At 43.2% G+C, this 20856-nt stretch overlaps 1 long non-coding RNA gene across 5 annotated transcripts in view; it reads right to left on the minus strand.

Moving 5' to 3' along the window:
- The window catches only part of LOC142038919 (uncharacterized), a 96535-nt gene extending 76514 nt beyond the window's left edge, over positions 1-20021 (minus strand). For 2 of the 5 annotated variants that reach the window (XR_012652727.1, XR_012652729.1), the window contains exon 1: positions 19530-20021. This is a non-coding gene — a long non-coding RNA (uncharacterized LOC142038919). Of the gene's footprint in view, positions 1-5048; positions 5203-18344; positions 18484-19529 lie in introns of those variants that run through there. The other 3 variants (XR_012652728.1, XR_012652730.1, XR_012652731.1) reach the window with 3 other exon arrangements.
- Between the last annotated feature and the right edge of the window lie 835 nt (positions 20022-20856).

The raw sequence follows: 20856 nt of genomic DNA on the forward strand, positions 1-20856 counted from the left end.
GTGTGGTTTCTGATGGCAAAAACCCATGCTCTGATGCAAAGCATGGATCTAGACCTTTTATGGCATTCTGGAATATAAGAGCCTCCAAATGCTACTCATAAAAGGAACATGAAGAACTGCTTTTCAACACCATTCTCCTATTTTCTCCCCCTTTCCCTTTTTACACTCCAAAGGGTGAATGACTTTGGCTCCAGTGGAAGAACAGAGAGAAGGACACCAGGAATTATTTACTTATGGCTGCCTTTTCTTCATCAAGTTTTCCTCCTTTAGGACTTGGCCCTGGCTGGTTTCCCAAGCAAGAACTGAGAGAGGCGACAGTTCATCCATCTCTATTCAAATTACTTTTGTACTGCATTGAATAATTGTGCCTCCATTTTACTCCAGGGCTAAAGGTGACTGACTTAAAGGTGATTATCTTTTGTTAATAGTCTGCGTTACTAAGCAAGATCTCGGAATTACCTTTGTAATCCTTCCCCACACTTTAATGTTGCTATTATTATTAATATTGCTCTTTAAAACATACTTTTCTCCTGTCATGTGGAGGCAGTGACTGCTGCTTCTCAGGGAGATGGTGAAAAGGCTGCCTGATACTATCAAGCAAGAAGAACCCAGTGCATCACGCTGCTTTTTTCCTTAAAGGTGGGGGCAGTTTGACTCCAGTCGTGAACAAGAGGCATTTGATTAAATCGATACAGGCTGGCTTGCAGCTAGGCTTCCACAGTCAATACAGACACCACAGCTTTGGGAACATATTTAACCATTCTGTAGGATTTTTACAATATGTTTTATCTTTTAAATAAGCCCATTTCCACCTTGCCATCCCACTGCAAGCCCTAGGGCTCAATGGGCACTTGCACCAGTAGCCTTTCTTTCCCCAGATCAGGACTGAGATACCATCCCAAATCTGGTGGATGCAAGTCCAACCTCAGAGGCAGCATCAGTGACTTCAGATTTTTTTCATCCTTTTCAGGATTTAGAAGAGCTCATCAACACTGCTTCAGGAAGGTCTTTTACCAATCCAGCTCACACAGTGCTAGTGAAATACCCCATCAGGAAATCCCAGCACACCATAAATAATTGGTATTAGGCTTATATTTTTCATGGCCCAGACTTTCTGCAGTTTCTGCTCTAACAAATCACATTTGTCAAGCTTTCCCCGCATTGTCTGCTGAACACTGAGCACCAGCATTGTTTGACGGGCATTTGCTGAGCACTCAAAGGACAGGCTCTGGAAGGACTCTGTGCCCAGCACCACTGCTAGAGCTTGAATATACAGTATTTCACACATACTTGCACACTGTGTGTTACTTCCAATGTCTTGTATCTGTTCTGTCTTCTCTTCCTTCTGTATTTATATTATTGTTTGCTGCCTCCCATACAGAAGTAACTAGCTGAAGGCTTGTAGAGAAGTGTATAATTTGGTTCAAGCCAGACTAGCATTTTCTATCACCATCAGTGTTGCACTCAGGTGTGTAATGTGCAAATTCATCAGTGTATTGCAGGCAAAAGGTAAATGTCTTGCTATTAAAGATAAAATGTTATGAACTTTTAAAGCTAACTATTATTATTAAACAGTTAAACATCCAGAGGTGGAGAGAAGAAATACCTTTCCCATAATGCACTTTAAGCTGTGAGGTGCATAAATAAATGATGTATCTCTTTCACATAAAATGCATATTAGAATGCCATTACTAAGCTCAAAACAACAGGCATTCAAAGGTAAGGAAATAGCCATGTCACCTCATCAATTAATGCCATACTATTTTTCCTGCCACATTTGGTGCCAACTGCTGCCTACATGGCCCTAAAAGTTTAACACAGCCTTGGAGCCTGTTCTCTACTCACCAGCAGCCAGCTCCCACAAGCTCACCTCTTTTGCTGGCATCACTGCTAGATTACCTTGGTATGCAAGGTGAGCAAGATCTGTTTTGTCAAAGACATCAAAATAGTATGTTTGGTAGAAATTTGAGGCAGCATCTTCCCACTTGCATCAGTCCTAGTGCACAGTACTTGAATGTAACAATAGCAAAGAGAACCGAGCCAGGAATTGCCACCAAACCCCACAGCAAGTTCCTTGGACCAAGCCCTTCTCCATGCAGGCCAGCCTAACTAAACCAAGCCCTCCTGCAGAGACAGCTGGCTCTCCTCAGACAGGCAACAGGTGACTAAATGTAGGAGAGCCAGGAGAGATCATATCTCCCTGCCCTCCATGTGCTCACGCTGCAATGCCATTCAGAGGAGGATAGGTCTGATCCAGACCCATCTTCCAGTGCAACCAGAAACCTGCCGCTTTGTCCAGGTCAGGCTGGGAGATGAGATTGTGTGAGGCTACTGAAGCCACCTGGAAACTTAGTTTAACTCCCTGCTCTGACCTGGATCTGGGTTGGAAGCTAAACTCATGTGCCAGAAATACAAGAGGCCAGATCCAGGATGCAAATGTCCCACACAGGTGCGCAGTCTGGTTCTGCCATCTCCCCTTCAGCCTTTCTGTCAGTACACAAGACACCAGTCTGAGTTTCTGCCAAAAAAAAGGCCCCATAAGCAGCAGCTCTAAAGGGAAAGGATCCGAGAGCAGCAGGGAAAGACCCCCAGCCTGTGGAGAGCAAATGCAGCAGCGCTTTGCAACACAAAATCACACAATTTCTGGAGAGCTGCACGTGTCCCCAGCCCACTGCGGCTCTCCAGGCAAGGGAAAGCCACACTTCAGGCTGGAAGCACCTTCCCATACCTGATGAGTTATGCAGTTATTTAACAACTCACTGTCTGTCATTACTTACAGCTTTACCCATAACCAGAACTTCCTAACTGGCTGTGCACATTATGGCCATGGTCACCAGCAAATAAACGCCCACGGCTGATGGCCTTATTTCTATGCTGAAATTCCACCCTGGAACTGAATACAAAATATTTAAGGTTAATCATTGCACTTGTCAGATGGTTAAATCCACTCAGCATTTGACCTCTCATCTTGTCATGCCCATTTAGATTAAAATCATCGGGGCTTGCCCTGCCCATAGCACCTTATCATTCAGCAGAGGCTAGGCTGATATATATCTCAGGCCTGGAAAAAAACCTTTCAGATAGCTTCCACTGCAAAACTTGCATTTTTGTGCCTGCAATCAGACCGGAGTGCTATCCAGAATGGTTGTTTAGCTGGCCCAAAACAATGAGATGGGCAACAGAGCCTGTAACACAAAGCCTCATTTCTCATATTGGTTTTCAAGTAGAGTTAAGGGAAATGGTCTGAGCAGCAAGAGGGAAGAAAAAGATATGAGAAAAAAAATGTAGAAATGTCTGTTTGAGAAAACAGTACTTGGCTTCTGAGAATAAAAAGCTTACTAGTCAGAATAGTGCTTCCCCAAAGCAGAAATTTTCCAGTGTTCCCATAAAAATGAAAGCCATAAAAAAGGATTTTCAATTCCAAAACATACACATTTTCAACTGAAAAGCTTTCAAATGTAAATAGTTTTGTTCAGCCATGATGTTCTGGCTTTGAGTTACCGATAAAGCATGGATGCTTTTAGAAAACAGCAGATATATTCCACAGAAATTTGTATTTAATTAAAATACCTTTTTTTTTCCTTTTCTTCTTTTTTTTTTTTTAAATCAAAGAAAAGTTTTGGCAGGGAAGTTACAACAGGCTTAGCTGTGGTTAGGACTTTTGAATGTGGCCAGGACTGACTTAACTTCACCTCTGAATGACATCTGTCCTTTGGCTTCAACAGGACATTGCCCTACACCAGAATTGAGACAAGGGGTTTTCTGACCCACAAAAAAACCTAGCAGTCCCAAGTTTGATGCCCAAATATATTATTATTAGTGACAGGAAATCTTCAAGAAGTTTACTAATTCACTTCAGCATCTACATTTTGATAACTTGTCTAAAGCTGCAAGATCTGGAAAACAAGACTGAAAATCCCCTAAAGCCGGGTCCTCAAGAAATATTCTGTATGTCTTGCTCTGAAGCATGTAGAAAAACCACAAGAATAGCCTTTCCTCAAGGTATTTTGAAACCTCAGCTCCTAGTTGGATTGGAGAAGGGCAGAGGCAAGCGGAAATGAAAATCATCTGGGGAAATGTTCACAAGGCTGCTTAAGACCTTGTGGAAGCCTCTGTCTGGATTTGGATGAAAGATGGAGACAAGGGCAGCTTCAGGGAACGAAGGAGATTAGAGGCAAAGAGGCTGTTTGCATTTTAGCAGGAAACTTCAGCAATCTTGAATTTCAAAATGGCTGAGAAACGTGAAATCAGACCAGATGCACTCCCACCAGCAGCTGTGATGGTCTGAACTGGAAAAAGCTCTGACAGTACCTGAATTTAGAGGTGGGTATGGAATGAGACCCAGCTCTATTCTTCAGTCTCACACCTCATCTTTAACCCTCAGCCCCATGAACATTTTCTTGTCCACCTACTTTCAAAACTGAACAACTGAGCAAAATTCACTTTGAACGGGGAAAAAAAAGGAGATTTAGTCTTTCCCCTTTTAAAAAAATATCTCAAATGACTGTCAGCATGCATGCAAATTACATGTAAAGGAGGTCCGACCTACCTAATCAACCCCTTCCCTGGCACCAGGAAGCTGGTTGCCCTACATCCACATGGTGTTTCTGGGGGCTCTGGCAGCTCCTCTCTATGCCACCAATGGGTACCAACACCACTCCCCAAGTTTCTAGGGCCTTGTGCTTGGCTTACCAGTAGCCTGTTGGCTGAAGATAACATGAACTATGGGCCAAACATAGAGCAAATGTTTTGATTTACAGAGTTGAGCTGTGGCAAAAGCGCCTGTGCAGGTGGGGAGGAAGCAGCCTGAAAGGGGGGTTTCCTTCCTCAGCTCCTTCCATCTGGCAAAAAGCTGCGGAAGTCATTCGACGCCGGGTGGAGTGGGCTGGGAAGGACCCCATGTCACTGGGAACAGCCATGACTTTGTACAGCTCGCCATGTTTTTCTCCACGGCTGAACCGTGAACTCACAAGAGGAACCTCACTGACTTCAGCTCAATCGTTTGCTCACGGGCAATGATGAGAACAGCTCTAGATCTTGCCGCATACCTCAAAATACACATCCCCGTTGCAGGAAGGAGAGAGGACCAGCATCGTTACTCATGTCTCCCAATGATGACAGGAGGCAATGCGTTGCCCTCAGAACGGCTGATAGACCATCAGCTCCCATGGAACCATGCCAGTTTACACTGAGGCAGATCTAACTTTGCTCCTGCACAAGACAGAGTAGAAAAATATTAAAGCTTTGTTCATAAATCACTGTCAGCCTGTGACGAGGGTTGTCCAAGCTACAACGAGATTAATTGCTCGTCATGATTCCATCCCCGTTCCCCTCCCTGCCCGCTCCAGAAGTTGGAGGATCTGGAATCCATAATCCAACAAACGTGGCTTTTCTTTTCCTTTAACCTGATGGGATTTCAGATGGATCAGCTGCAAAAACACTTCAAACCCATACACAATCTTTCAGAAAATCAGGAAAGGGCTGCAGGGCTCCCCGGGCAAACAAGTGCCTAATTATGCAGGCAAAGATGTCATGCAATTCTATCACCAACTAACTGTTATGTGGCAGATGCCCCTCACAAATCACTCCTGCTGATTATTTTTATATTTTTCTCTGTCTAGTCACCACGTGCAGCCTAAAACAGATCAGCATGTAAAAAACTCACTGCTCTGGAGCACCACTAAGACTTTACTTCTCATTGGGGCTGGAACTCATACTGAAAATGGAGAAAATACTGGAGAGTGCATCAACAGCGAAATGACCCCACTACGATTATTATTTGACTTTAAATTACTTAAAATACATCTTAACGTTCTAAAAACACATGCAGTTGTTGTAATAAGAAGGGAAGGGCTGAGATTTCACCTGCATATAAAACCACAGCTCCTTTTACTGCTCTCCAGAAGACAAGTAATCTGCACTGGACTGCATCTGCAACTGTCTTAAAACAATCAGTAAGAGACTAAAAAATGGATGCAACTCAAATGCATTTCAGTAAATGAGAGAGAACCTGATCTGGTTCAGTCTGAGCCCAGACCGTTGTGTATGCAGCAGAACTTTGGGTAGAAACTAAGGTAAGGGTTTAAAGTGCAGATTGTCTGGAAGATGTGTAGCAGTGCTACTACAGGCATACTAACCTGTGCACAGTGCCACAGTCACGCCTCAGCACAAAATATATCAGTTCCCACACCAAAGCTGCCTTGCACCAGCTAAGCTTGGATCCCAAGTGTGACACACACTGGCCTGACTGCAGCCACTCCAAAACTCTTATGGAGCATTTAAGGATGTAAGGTTTATTTAGCCAGTGAACTTTTCAGAACAGATGATGTCTCTCCACTACCTGCATGTACAGCATGAAGCACAATGGGTCTCTCCTCCTGCTTGGAAATATTACACAGGTGATGCCACAGCACAATTTATTACCAACATTGCTCAGGCTTTCCCATTCTCAGATGTCACCGCTTTTTCTAAGCTTTCAGCTGCTCCCGAGACAGGAGGTGGCAGCAGGTCAGTGTGGTTCAGCGCTTTCCTTGCTGTTGACCTCCTCATCCATTGTGAACACAAAAACTTGCCTGCTCCCACCTCCACGCTTACCGGAGCCCCTGTTGGCCTCATGCTCTGCAACCTGAGCCTTTTCTGCAGGCCATCAGCTCAGCCTTGACTGTTCTCAGTAGGCACCACATAGGCTCCATTAATCATCTTTTCTCCAAGTCTCCAGTTTTCCGCTCAGCCTCCCGCCCAGCACTCGAGCATCCTGTCTTCCATGCCACTCCTGGGCTGCATCCAGGCCAGCCTCGCACTCGCATCCTGACTTCTTTGCACCACGCACATCTGACACCATTTATTAAGCAACACCATTTACTAAGCCGTAACACGCTGGGCTGCACCATATCTCTTTCCTATTCAGATATAATTCTAGGAACAATCTAGATGAGATCACATATAGAGGAAATAACACTTCTTGCCTGTACTGAGGATCAAATGGCAGCATTGTATGGTGAAGTGGCACAGACGTTTGATATAGTTGTATTTTTAGCCATTCCCTCCCTTCCCAAATCAAAACAATAAGAGGGGGCTTTCTCAGTGACTTTTGCTATACAATGTCTGCTAGACTGCAACTAGAAACATCTTCTCATGAAACCAAAGGTTTGAAAAGCCCAGGTACAGACCGGCATGATGGGCTTGAACACTCTTATCAGCTGTGTTGGCATCATTCACTGGCCTCCTGGCAGAGACGACAACAACAACTTCTCTCCATTCAGGAATGAGACTTCAGCTCCTCCAAGGCCCCAGGTTTGTGAATGGTGCTTCACAGCTCCCCTGCGTTTTCTACACCCACGCAAAACTGCGGCAGGCAGGCAGACAAAACACCAAACCCAACAGAAAATGTGATCCTCTCTGGGGAAAATTTCAACTTTTCAGCCAGAAAGAGCAAACTGTGTCCCAGAGTGCTTTGAACTTAATGAGGCATGTTATTTTTAGCTTTTATAGATGAAAATGTCATTAAAAGCAAACATATTTCTGGGGAAAAAAAAGCTAAATACCCTGCAGTTTGGACTTTTTCTAAGGCCACCTCTACTTTCAACAGAAGATGATGGGTTATAATAATAATAAACACATTGGGCACCTTTTTCCTTTCCACACAGGGCACTGCAGTGTTGCTTCCAAATAGATAACAATATAATTTCTTTCCATTTAAAGATCCATTTGTTACTACCATGTAACTGAGAACCTGATCTTCTCCTGCCAGAACGACCATCTGAAGTCTGGCTGAAGAGGCAGCACATGGAAACCTAACACAAGGCAGATGGCTCTGTACCCAGTCAGGCACAACAATAATCAGTCAAAATCCATACTCATAAATTGAACTAAACGGAAAGCTCTGTATGGACAAGGAAGTTAGTTCATTTTGGGGTTAGTTTTATTTGTCCTAAGGGCTACTGGCACGGAGGATAAGTAGGAGGGTAACTCAAAATCAATCTTGCTAGGAAGCTTTCATCCCAGAGAAAATATCCATGAGCAAAATAGTTTGCGGAAAACGATCATCTGGTGCCTGGGTTTGAATTATAAGAGCACAAAGTTAGGCTCTGACTCCATCTCTGGGTATTCAGGCACTCTGCACCAGAAGCACTTGCAATTCAAAGATGCAGTTTTTCAGTGCCAGTAGAAATCAGGCTTCTTTTAATACAGGACCTAAAGCTGGATTTAGGAACCATTCTGGGAACCACATCGTGACCATTTTTGCTCAAATCCTCATCCATCTGATAATCTTCCACCACTCTTCAAGAAGTATCTGCCAAAGTAACAATTTAATTACTTTATCCATGTGGATCTTGCCACCTCCTTGCTCTCCCCAGCCTCTCACTCTCATGTATGTGGCTCCTCAGAACTCACAATGTGAGGAATGCAGAATTTTCTCCAGAAAAAACACATCCATCTCCCAGGTCAGGGAAATCTGACTCAGTTGTAACATTAACAAAGCCTCACAAGGACAGATGTGAAGAAGGGGGACATAATCAACATTCTTCCCTAGGTCTAATCTGCTGCTGCACTGGTGCTGATCCCAGAATCCATCTGAGCAACAGCATTACAGTGGCTCCAAAGAGGTGTAGCTGGAGGAGGGTGAAAGGTTCCAACTCCGCTTTACAAACCTTTCACTACAGAGGCAAATGCCCATGCCAAAACTCTACACTTCCAAAAGCTTCCAGATATCACTTCCCCTCGGCCCCCACATCACTGGGGTCACAGGAGTATCATTCAGGGTTTGATTTACCAAAGGATTAAAAAAATGACCAGGAAACATTTAAACCAAGCATATATTGCATTCACAGATATTTACAGGGAGGACTCCATTATCTGTTTTCTGTTTGCACCCTTTCCTGAAGAGCAATCCGTAACCACATCTGTGCTATCACCCTGGCAGCTGCAGGACACAGCAAGAGCCAAAGCATAGGTGGGAAAAGAGCAAAGGGCTTGGATGCGAGAGTGCCCAGAGTCTGGCAGCATCCTCTACCTGCATGTGGGGTAGTGAGAACCGTCCTGTGGAAAGGAGGTGCCTCTGGGACACTTGTTCCAGTTACTGGTTGACTGGTGGCCAAGATTCTCAGTTCCTGGACTCTTCAGGATCCAAACAGGGTAAGACAAATGGGAAGGCTGGAAGGAGCAGCAATTCCAAAATTGTGTATTAAATACAGCACCTGTACATATGGGTGCTTAGGGAGCATGGAAGGCCTCAGGATGTTTTTGGCTTTCTTCTGAGAAAGACATGCAATGAAGTCTTGCTCAATAGTAGCTCAGGAAAACATAATTTCTGACATGGGTGGGCTCCAAAGCAGAGCTTTAACACTATTGACTTTAATCTCTGCCTCTCTGGAGCAAGTCTTGATAGATTTATTCTAAGCACCAGGTTAGATTCCCAAATGGTGCCAACCAGCTTTTTGTGGAAGCCAGTGGAGCTCTGCCAATCTACACTAACTCTGTATTTACAAGGATTTTTGATAGGCAGAATTCAGAGATTTTGAGAGGTCCAGATTATAAAAAGTAGCACTAAATCAGGAGGGTGAAAAACAGGGCGATGGGCAGACAGATTTCAAGACACCATTCATGAGCCTTTGCTTTAGAAGAACATGAGCCACAGCCAGAACAAAAATCACACATATGGCCCCAGAGCCTAATGCCAGGAAACCAGAGAGTGAAGTGATATCTACTTTATCACTGTCATAAATAGATGAAAATCCAGCAAATGCTTCAAGAGACAAACACCCCCTGATGTTAAGAGGGAAACTGCCCTCAACTTCTACCCACTTTGGATCAGGCTTTTAAAAAAAAACACATTAATTTTTTAAAAGTACTGAGGTGAGTAAGGAGCAAATTGGTAGCCAGTAAAGAGCCCCAGAGCACCCAGCCATGCCCCTGCTGTAACTCAAGTCCTTTACAAACCACCGCCTCCACCACAGCAAAGGGAGAGCCAGCTCTGCTCTTGGGCAGCCTTTTTTATCCATGCAAATATGACATGAAAAATTTCAGTCCATAACTACCTTGCTAAATAGCATGTAATAGGTAGAAACAGTTCAACACACTTTTCAGTCTGTTTTCAGTGCAGATTAACTCGCAAATTGTGTCTCTGAGCATCCCAGCACGTACCAAGCTTTACTCCAGGCAGAAGTGAGATCAGCATTTGCTCTATGTGTTTTTCCAGAAGGGCGGGGGGCGGGGTGGGGGGAGACATTTGAAGGGTGGCATTCTTTTTAAAAAGGGGTCAACAACAGGTCAGCAATACAAGAAAATAGGTCATGTCATCTTAATTGGGAAGTCATGAATTTGGGGCTGTCCCCATCCTGGTAACACAGCAAGGATCTTTGTTCCAAGCATTAGGCAAAAGCCAGCACCGTTAGCCAAAATAACTTTTCAAGCAAACTCTCATTGAATAAATCTTTTACACTGAAGGGAACATTTTTCAGTACTCTGTTTTTTAACACCATTAACTTTAACTGTCAAGCCTGACAAGTATGGAAAACTGTTTTCTTACAAAAGTTAACATAAAAAACATTTTCCACTAAAAGGAGTTTTTCTTGCTACACATTAACTATCCATTTTGCCATTTAACTCTAATTGCTGTTTTTCTCCATTCCAAATCTTTTTTCCTCTCCAAGATCTGGACTTTAAAGAGTCTGAGTAGACAGGCGTTAACACTTGTTTGTAGAAGTTCTGTAACATGGATGTATTGTAATGAACTAATTATATTTAAGAGAAGGATCTGGGAATAACCATGACCTGTTAATCACATTCACTTATACACTCCTGTTCTTTTTTCCTACTATTTCCAAGTGTCTAGGTGAATTCTTCAAAATATTCAGGAGTCTAAAACCATTTGGGGACTTTCAGAGCCAAATCACTATGTAAATTAACAGCCACATTGGGTGGAAAGGGAAATGGAGTGGCGATCCATTAGGACATCAGCTGACCGGTGGGGACATGCTGGCTCAGCAACCTGCAGGCACATGTTCTGGGAGGGGTTCATCGCTCCCGACTTTACCTTCTGAACATTGCATCTAGTCTCAGGTGTCTCTTTAGTAAGTGGAAAGCATCAGTACATCCTGGTGACAGTGTGGGTTGACAGGGGACAAATCTGTGCTGCACAGACTGACGTTAACTGCCTGGGTGCGTGTGCTGTGGGAGTCCCTGCTGCTCCCAGCATGCTGCAGTAACAGGCTAGATTATGAAACGATAAAGCCTGAAGTGATTTAAGACATGTAACTTGATTTTAAAATGTCCACACTAGTGGGATTTGTGTTGATTTACCTCCATATGTTTCTAAACCAAGTTAAGTGGCTGCACAAATGGTTTGGAGATGTCCCCTAAAACAGGCTCCCAGGAGATGCAGTGATGCGAGAAGCCTGTCGAGCCACTTGTCTGCGTGGATGCACTTCTCGTCTCAAAACAGGTGAAGGAATCAATATGAAGCTAAGTGAATTAATCTGTATCTGGAACACTTTAATAAATAACAAGGTTTTCAGAAAATTCAGTCCCCAGTTCATTGGTTCTTCCAGAAATCCTCGTCTAAGCTGGTAAGAAACAAATAGAAGTCCTAATTCACTTCTAGATCAGCCTTTTTTGTGAAACCACCTCTTGTGTTACACTGTGACACACAGGCAGCTGAGCTGGTAGCATACATAGTGTCAGGGGTTGTTTGATTAATCAATGACAAAACCAGATGAGACCATGATTTTAATTTCTGACCCCCTGGATAACTCAAGCCATAAGACTTCCCAGAACTGATCCTTCTAAAACTAGAGTAGGTATTTTAGGAAAAGAAAAACATGTAAAAATTTCCAATGAAACAGAAAGCTTCATGTTTCTTGGTGCACTGTTGTGAGTGGTTAATTGCTCTCACTACTGAAAATGTGGTTTATGTCTAGTCTGAGTTTACCTGCCTTCAGTATCTCTCATTGGTTTTTACTGCATGTTTGTTTGCTGGACTGAAGTCAGCCTTTTTATTGTATTTATGTTTCTCTCCACCAGGGTGTTCAAGTCGCCCCATCACCTTCCTCTTTGTTAGGCGATGCAAACTGTCTCCTTCAGTCTCTGGTGGGTAGATGTGCTTTCCAATCATTTAACAAATCTTAAAAAACCTTTTTCTCAATTCTCTCCAATTTATCAACGTCTTCCTCAAACTACCAAAGCCACAACTGGAAACTGCAGGAAGAGCACCTTCCTCCTAGTCCCCTATAGTCCTCTTTTTATACACTTAAAGAAGATGTTTCCCTTCTTTGCCACTTGGCTGATGGTCCCCACAGCTTCACCCATCTTTTTCAGAGTCATCAGTTCCCAGGATATGGCCCAGCTCTACATGGGTCCTATTAAAATACATTGGTCATTTTCATCCAGGTTACTAATGGGATCTAAATCATTCTGCACTGGTAATCTGTCTTTTATTTCAGTTATCTCTTCTTCAGATTTTGACCTCATCTCAAAGATAGATCCGTGATAACTCCAGGACTCCATTAGAAACACCACTACTCACTGACAAATTCCCATTTAAAACTGGAGACCACAGCAGTTTGTTATCCATTTCAAGATGCCTAATTGGTTTTCTATCATTCCAGCCTTGTGTAAGAACTTATTGATAGCCAAAGGCAATACTTTCACAGGACCACAGGGTGATTCAGGTTGGAAGGGGCCTCGGGAAGTCACCTAGTCCAACCTGCTCCTCAAAGCAGGGTCAGCCATGAGATTGGACCAGGATACTCAGGCCTTCCCAGAAATTTATCACATCAGTACTATTACATTTATCAACACCACTTGTAATCTTCATGGAAAAAAAAAAAAAATCTAATTAGACAAGAACCATATTCTATAAGCCGGTGTTGATTGACACTACTTACATTAATCCCTTTAATTCTTTACTAATTACATGCCCTATCAGCAATTCCATTATTTTGTCTAGGATTAATGTCAGGCAGAAAAATCCATAGTTATGTGAGCCACCTTGTTTATCCCTTAAAAAATAATGGTACAAAACTAAACTTCTTCCACATAGCTGTAACTTGCTGGTATTTATTATCTCTAATTAAGAGCTGCTATACAACATTCTTTCAATATAAAAGGTGTTTTATTGTTAAAGGACATGATCACACAACCTCCCTTTTCCCCGTAAGAAACAGAAATATTTATTGAACTCTTCAAAATTCTGTACAATATTACTAACAACACTATCATTTTCATGTAGCACTGATCTATTGTAAATATAATTATATCACTCAAGAAAGAGAGCTGCATTTCCATGGGGATTTTGTTTTGAAAACCATATGTTGGAGCCTTGTGCTGCAAATACTAAAAATGTGCTCAGAATTCCTAAAATTATACTTGAAAATATCCAGACACAAAAACAATCGCATCTAACATAGAAGAAATTCTATATTAGGCCTCATTTTTACAGATCAAGGGGAACTGATGACAGAATGTGAAAATATAGTAGCAGCTTAGGTACAAGAGACTGATTTGATTACATTTGTTATGTGCAAATAGAATAAAGTCCAAACGAGTAATGTATCTACTTGATGATTTAAAATGCCAGCTTAACAAAGCTGAAAATAATTACAAAGCAAAACAATTGGGAGAAAGAATTTGAGCAGGAATCTGTGAATGATAATTGGGAACTGTTCAAGACCTTTTTACTGCCTACGCAGAGGAACCACAATCCCATGGAAAAGAAAGAAGGCTGTGCTGGCTAAAAGCTGCTCTGGCTTGGAGGCCAAGGGAAAGCCAAATCATAAAGTAATAAATAATTCTTCTTGCCCATGGAAGACAAGAAACATTAATAGCAATGAATATAAGTCAGCAGCAAGGAATTCCACAACACTGATAAGGGATGTCATGTATGGATTGAAGGAAGATAAAGATACTGGGAACAAGAGAAAAATGAAGGTTTTGTCTTCTGTGTGCAGAAGGTCAAAGACTCAGATCAGTAAGCAGCAAACATGCTGCAATGGGCAACACACGCGAATCCTTCTGCTGGCATGCTCAGTTCTCCTGTTGCTGGATCAGGAAGCCCCAGCAATGCCCTCCCATGCTGGAGTCATCCCTATCTGTGACACACACTTTACCTCAAAATGCAAAAGAAGTGGCAAGTTGCCCCAAATGGGATTGAAGACCATGCATTTCCTCAGCTGGCCACTCTCCTGGGCTGTAGTGGCCCAGAGAAGGCAACAGGCTGGCAGGAACAGGACCATAAGCTGAGGCAGAACTGAAGGAGGAATGAGCCATCACAGGATGCTCTTTGAGACAGGCCACCGGTGGCTGTGGCACACATTAGGTGCCTCTGTATTGTTAGCAGCAGGACACCGGGGTAGGGTTTTGCCCAACCAAAAACTGCTAGGCATCTTCTAGAGTTAAAAAAGACCATCACTGCCTTCAGCTCTTTCCACCTAACCTTTGACCTGTGTCTACACAAGTTATGGATAGTAACACACAAGCTTTGTGCTGTGTTATGTTTGTCCATCCAATCCATCTCCAGAAAAACAAAGGACCATGACGAAGTTCCATGGAGCTAGTCCAAGGCTTCAGAACAACAGCATATAGAGCTGGCAGAGCCATTCCCAAAACAATCATTCCAGGCAGCAAACACTTCAGAGCAGGCAGCACATGAATGCTCCAAAGCCTCCCCAACAACCACGTACGTCTGCCAGGTTTCCCCTACCCAAATACCAAAGTACACGATGATGATGAGATCTCAATATTGAGCATGTTGGGTGGCAGGGAAGCAGCAAAGACCTCTTTGAGGACAAAGGTAGTCACAAATGCCAGGAGCCAGCAAGCAGTCCTGGAGAGATCCACAACATCCAAAGGTCCAACACAAAACACTGAAGGGCTTATCTGCATTCAGTGTCTCTGAGCATCACATGGGGAGTCTGAGGCAGCTCCCAGCTAGTGAGGTCAGGAGGAAACTTTTGGGGGCAGGTTGTCTGCTCTGGGGTTTCTTCTGCCTTGCTCACGGCAGAGAAGACAGTGGTTTAACCAAACACCAAAAAGCTTGTCCAACAAGGGTACTATAAAAAAGCGTGAGGACCTGTGGTCTAGGGAAGCAGCCCCAAATGCTACGTTAATCTTCTGTCGGATGCTCCCCCAAACCTAAGGGTACTTCTGAGCACTGCAATAAGCAGATGATACACAACCAAACAGTCATTAGGGTGCTCAGGTTTGTATGACTGAGCCTAGAGAGGTCATGTAAAGACTTTCCTTACATTCTCCCTCCAACCCAGAATACACAGGATGATCTGCTTTAACACAGTGAAACTGGAGAGACAAACAGCTCTCCCACAAAAGCACGCCAGCTGCTCTCTATAGACACAGCAAATAACTCGTTCATTGGTGAGGAGATGCTCCTGTGGCACCAACTTCTTTGCAAAGCAAGGTTTTCAAGGGAAGGCCCTTAAGGGTTAAATTCCCTCCCTGTCTCCTTTTCTCCACCCCTCCCTCCTCCCCACTCCGGCAACGGATCCTTGTGAAAGAATCTGTATTCGATATGCACCAAGAGAGACTCTGGTCTGGGCTTTTTAATAAAGAGCAATTCCTTTGCATTCTCAGGTGTCCCTTAAAATCAAGCTCTGATATTTCTGCTGCATTATTACCATGGTCTGTAGATGTCTTCAGACGCAGAAAAGCCATTTGCTCTGCAGGTATGCTTTGCCCCTGTAGTGCCGAACAGTTTCTCTCTGTTAAGAAAAGCCCCTCTAGAGAAATTGGTACTTGGACCCAATTAATGGACCTCCTCCACCTTCTGTCTTGCCAGTTTTTCTTGGCAAGAGTATCCAATCCCTGTGGCTGAGACACCAGTCGTTATAACGTGCCATTAAAAAGTGAAACCGGGGAAATAGTGTGTGTAACCTCAGCAAAAAGGAGGTGCCTGAAACATTGCTGGCCTTACTTTTTTCTAACCTGTGCGCCATTCTTAATGATGCACTTCATGATTCAGCTTTTGTGGCACCACTAATTAACTCCGGAGAGCATAAGAGCTGCATGGCACAGAGATAAATTTAACTTTAAAGATGAGCAAAATCCCCATAATTACAAGCAGGGGAGAAAGGTGTTCCTGGAACCATGAGGAAATGGAGAGTGAATACCTGGCTCCCAAAGGTGCAACTGCTCAGCAACACCTCTGACCATGGGGCCAGCTCCAGATAACCACATAAAACTGGGACTTCAACAACCACCTGAGATCTGGGCTGAGAAAGAGCCATTCTGTATGGCCCAAAGTGAAGGTTCAAGCTCTTCAGCCTCTCAGCCAAAATCCCCGCAGAACTTCCTGGGCTGAGAAGAAAAGACTGCATTAAACTCTCCAAATTACTGACTTAGAAAATCCCCTCTATTTCTCCGAGCAGACTGAATGAACGGGGGGAAATTTAGGTCTGGATTAGGTTAAATGCAGGGCTTGGAATCAAGGGATCATGTTTGGGTTCAGATTCACAGATTCTTATCTCTTCAGATATGATAGGCTGACCTTCTTCATCGTCCAGGTCATGCAATTGCAATTAAAAAAAATCTGTATCAAGCCCCTTAACTTCTGTTTGAGCTACAGAGTATTTCTGAAGAAGACACGCATTCTTGATTTGAAGAGATCAAACCATGGAGAATCCATCACATACCCCGGTAAACTGTTCCAGAGGTTAATTACTCTCACTGTTAAAAATTTGTACCTTATTTCCAATTTGAATTTTTCTGGCTTCAGTTTCCAGCCATTGGACCTTGTCATGCCTTTGAGTGCTCAATTAAAGAACGCTAAAGCATCAGATACCATTTCCATCTGTCAGTGCTTAAACACAGAAATCTCAGTAGCTGGTTCTCATGAGGTTTTTGGCAGGATCTGGACTACCAACAGTAACTTTTCTGTCTGTCTTCAGATCTGACTTGGAAGCCAAGTCAAAAGGGTGAGTGTAATTAGTTTTTAATAATTTGTGATTCTTTAGAGAGCTGTGCAATAAACAGATCTGATTGGAAAAACTCTAATGAATCTTGTTTTTATCAGAATTTACCATTTTTTCCACAGTGAAATGTTTCATTGGAAGAGTTCAGCTTCAAAGGACGGCAGTGAAGGCTGACCAGGTTCTGCCCCTAAGTGCACTCGGAGCCTGGACCATCACATCATTCACACTCAGCATCTCACAGCGAGCCAGCTGCGTGATGTGGCTGCAACAATACAGGGTCATGGCAAAATGAAACTGCAGTTCCATTGGGAGCTGGATCGCAACTGAAACAACCATCCATACTGTGACAGCAGTGCTGTCCCCCCAAACAGCTCTGGAAATGAACTGAAACACATCCCACGAGTGTGTTGGAGGGTTTTCCTCCTCCCACCTCCTTCTGCTACAGAGCAAATCAAGTTCTTGACAAGCAACTGGCAAAAATAGTCTATATGTTCAAATGAGTATCAAGTGGCATCACAGCCCAAAGTTATGGGACAGGCACCCTCGTTGGTAGCTGTTCCATTCCTCGTCATTATCTTCCCAAAGGAAGATATGGCGATGCTTCCACTAACAGGTCTTTTTCTCTTTCTAAAGAGCCACAAACAGCTTTAGACAACAAAAAACAGTGTCAATGGAGACCTGGACAAGACTCACAAATTCAGACTGCCTGAACCTGAACGGATGGGGCAGTCAATGACTGCTTCCAAGTGAACTTTAGATGGATGGATGGGAAAATGGGGACTTGTGATGGAACCAGACTAGCAATCCCATCTCTGGAGCTACTGCCACGTCTCCTGCATGCAAGATGTTACTTCATTGCTACTCTGATACACTGCTCACGAGCCAGCTATTAGAATGAACTATGCTTTCTGCAGAATGGCACTTGCCTGCTTGAGGCAATGGTGCCATATTCTGCCATTGAATTAATTTGCCATATGACAGGCAGAGAGAGTACTCTAACATGCCTGGAGCCCAGTGATTTTGGCTTGCTTTCACAAGGGATATTTCCTCTATGCATGCAGTCTCCATTATGATTAGAGAAAAAAGGAACCAGGTTTATCTCCTAGACAAATATTTATTTGCTGGGCTATCAGCAAAGGGTCACTTTGGGTTTTTATTGCTTCAGCTTGAACTATTACTTCCCCCATTGCTTTTCTTATTCAGCCCCAAAACACAAGATATTACCACAAAGATCCAAACTCACAGGTGAGACTATATGCAAGACCTTATAGCCAAGAGCCATATGGACTTGGATAAATATTGCAGCAAATCCTCAGTGTCTGTCCAATTCAGCTACAGACACTTTTTTGTCACAGTAAGTGTTCAGAAAATGAAAACAGGTTACAAAGGTCTATTCTCTCCGGTGAGACACTAAATGCTCACCTGAGGGAGGCTGATTCCCACGCTTGACATCTGCTTCTATAAAGCCACATCCAAAATGTTGCAAGGAAGAGGCTTGGGCAGGAACTGAGAACCATTTTGGTGGATGATACTATTCATTAAATGTCCTGATGCAAAACCAGAGACACCTGTAAATGGAAAAGACCTCATAGGTCCCCCCCGCCTTTCCTCTGGCCACCACAGGATTGTTCCCAAACCTTCAGCTGTCCACAATAGCTTAAAATGCCCTCAAGTAGAGAAACTCACCCTACAAAAGGCAGTTCTGTGAACCAAGGGAACCCAAACACTCCCCTTCCCTGGCTGACCTCTGGGACAGCCCAGACCACCTTTTCCTGCTGCACACTGGTACCTCTCCCATAGTCAGATTTTCCAAGCCCATGGGCAAGAAATCAGGCAGCAGGAGGTCAGGCTCATTTCTCACATTCTTCAGGTCATCTTTCCCAAAGATTCCTGTTACTGAGCCTATTCTTGACCCCATAACCTCGGCCAACTTAATCTTCCTATTATCAGGAGGAAATAGTGATAGTTTTTATTGTATCTACCTGTCTCAGATTTATTGTACCCAGATGGATGACTCTGGGCTGTGTTTTCTATTAAGAAGTATCTTTATTTTATCACATCAGTAAGAAAGGTATGCAGGTCCTGAAGGCTGTTCAGCCCAACCATCAGACACATAATATTTTTCTTTCCTAAAGAAAACTGCAGCAGTTACTAGGGCCCTAAATTAGCAAAACTCCTAAGTATAAATGTAGCTTAAAAATACATGCTTAATTCCCATTTAGATCATGGGAAATTACAGCTCAATTCCAGCAGGCACCTACAGTTTTTTATATATACATTTATAAATAGATAATTACATGTTAGCTGAATAAGTACACCTCAAAGCACGTGCTTGAATATATTGCTGAATCAAAGTTCAAACACCCTCCATACCAACCCTGCAGCAAAACACAACAGCGTTATTGGAAATACTATTAGCAGCAACCATGTCTTAATAAAATGCAGTTTTAATGCTAGGAAATGTCCTGTGTTATCTAAGCTAATCAAAACACCAGTAGCTGCTAAATGACAAGACCTGCATTTGATCTCGCCTTTATACAGCAAACGCAGGAACACAAGCTCATAAACAAGTGAGGAAACACATTTAACCAACAACCCACAACTTACTTTCAACAAGCTTACCGATGTCAGCACATGCGATAAAATTAGCCTGTTGGAGTCTGCGATTTTGGCATGATTATCTGCTAATTACATGCTGTAAGCTGAGAGGGGTGGTCTTAGCAGCTCGCCGGGGGCTGCTGGCTGCTTGTCTTCCCACAAAACTTGCTCATAAGGCATCTAAAAATAACTTTATAGGCAAATCTTCTTCTGAAGGGAGAGGCAGGGCAAAACAAAAGAGCGTAGACAGCTTAACCTCTTCATGGCCAAATATCCACACTTGCAGCAAAGTATCCAACATCCACATCAGCAGAATTTAATCCTTTGGCTCCTTTTCAACAAGGAGCCAAGGCCTGAACCCTATTCTTTTTCTCATTTCCTCCAAATTCAGCTTTCTACATCTTCTCCTCTGCCCTATCCCTTTAGTATCTAGCACATGACCACTGCCTCTGTTCCACAAGTTGGATGTTTTCAATCCTGCATGGAGCTTTTGGGCTCTCCTACAACGTACTTGCTAACTGAGAATAACCTGGTTTCACACACAGCGACGACAGGTTGTCCTGTCTCTTCAAGCCCTGTGACTGACAGCAGCTCAGGTTACGTGCTCATGCAGATAATATGAGCAGACGTTTATCCAGCAGCTTTCCTGTGTCCGATCTTCTCTGCCCTGCTTCCATTTCCCCAGCAGCAGCTGCTGATTTTCACCAACTCTGATTTTATGCAGAGGACATATTTATCCAAGTTCTTTTCAAAGGATGCAAGTTACCCATGTGCTGGAGTATGTGTGGGAAAATACGATCATGTTCATTGTCACAGGCACACAAGAAGTACGTGACCATTTTCAGTAGTTATTTTGATGGAGCAAATCTATCAAAAGAGTGAAATAGCTAAGTGGATGAAACACAAGCAAAATTTTATCCATTAAGCAATTCTATCAGGTTACAGACCAAAGGGGTTATTGATTCAAGGAGCACTGCGCGAGTGACTAAATACTTACGAGCATCAAAGACCCACTGCAGTCAATTACTACTCACAGTCAGTAACTGGACCTTCATGTTAGGAAAGGATGTGTTCTTCCAACATCAGTGATTTGGTGAAAAACTGTGCTGTTGGCACTAAATATGATAGAGCATATATAAGGACTACAGACGAGTGATCATACAGGAAATATTTAAGCTTCTCAACAGACTAATTATACTGCTAATAATAAGCAAACCAAGAAGAAGCACAGAAACTCAAATACAGACTGCACACAAGACTTGCTCTTATGTGAAGGTTGAACTCATAGTTTTTAATACAAAATTCAAAAGAGATCAAGCTTATCCACCTCTTGGAT

This window comes from Buteo buteo, chromosome 13, assembly GCF_964188355.1.
Source record: "Buteo buteo chromosome 13, bButBut1.hap1.1, whole genome shotgun sequence".
Classification (NCBI taxonomy): Eukaryota; Metazoa; Chordata; class Aves; order Accipitriformes; family Accipitridae; genus Buteo; species Buteo buteo.